Genomic DNA, 1451 nt, shown 5'->3' on the forward strand with positions numbered 1-1451 from the left:
AGTAGAGCACCAGCCCTGGAATCAGGAGGAACTGAGTTCAAAGCCAGCCTCAGACACTTGACACGCTTATTAGCTGTGTGATCTTGGGCAAGTCATTTAACCCCAATTGCCCTGCCTTCCCCCCTCCAAAAGAAAACAAAACAAAACAAAAGAATAAATTGTTCTCATCCACCCATTTCTCAGGGGGAAGTCTTCTCATGTTTGGGGTAGATACCCCCCAACTTACCGATGGCTTTGAGGCCTATCAGTTACCCTCAGTCTGGTTTAGCCCATCTGCCAAAGATGGTTTTGCCAGGTGTGGTCACTGCACATGCTACAGCTTCTTGGAGCCACAGGTGAGAGTTGTATTATCTATAACAGGACTTCACTAAGTGAGCTACTAGGTTGTCCTTTACTAGTTACCACCAGAAAAGTCCCATGGCACGTGTCTTCCTGGCACTCCTCCAAAGAATGTGCAGCACCCTAGGAAAATACATAGTCACATATGACAGGGAAGCATACCTGGGAACTCCTTCCCTCTCCCACCATAGCATCTCACTGTGACAAAGTATATTTCTTTCTAACTCCCATTTCTTCTCTCTTTGCAGTCAATCTGCTGAACTAAAATGGGGGAGTTTTTATTAAACAAAAAACCATGATGTTTGCATGGCTTCTTTGTCTGCTCAAATAAGAGGGCTCCATGAAGCCCAGGTAGTGGTGGGAAGAAGTAATAGGACATTCTCCTGGAACAACGGTCACACCTGCTGCTTCCTAGACTCCAGTGGTCCAGCTACATTGCCTTTCCTGTTGTGCTAACAGTCATCATACTGTATACACATACTTGTAGTACTGCATTAGTTGACGTTAGTGATGATGGCAAGGGTTATGATGACAATAATGAAATGGAATCTTCCTAAAAAGCTCTGACTTATCCAAATATCTGGCAAGCTCTTAAGCTGAGGACAATCATTTGAAAGATACTGATCCCAAGGACAATGGAGGGCAGACTAAGGGCTCCTAATTAGATATATGCACATAATTGGGTTGGTGGCATATGATAAGAAGTAGCTTATTAATCCTTCTGGGGTCACCTGAATTCACCTGTTCTACTCTCACTAATGCCCCTCCCTTTCCAGAGTCTTTGTACATAATTAAAGGTTAGGAATGCTACAAAAGTCACTGTAGCTCCTCCCTCTCTCCAGCCTCCATTAGAACATGGTGTCCACGAGGCTAAGCTCATAGCTTTTATAGCCAAACATGGTTCAGAGACCAGGGCAAATCCATTTCTACTCTGGGGGAAAAAATCAACTAAAGGTATGTTTCATTGGTAGTGAAATAGCAGCACCATCTTCATTCACAGAGAACATTTTGTTTGTATTGAAGGGACTAGTATATATTGTCTGATGAAAGCGAGGGGTTAGCAATCACTCGTATATTAAGGTCCAAAAAGAAATTGAATCCAGATAAACCAG

Source organism: Trichosurus vulpecula, chromosome X, assembly GCF_011100635.1.
Source record: "Trichosurus vulpecula isolate mTriVul1 chromosome X, mTriVul1.pri, whole genome shotgun sequence".
NCBI classification, from domain to species: domain Eukaryota; kingdom Metazoa; phylum Chordata; class Mammalia; order Diprotodontia; family Phalangeridae; genus Trichosurus; species Trichosurus vulpecula.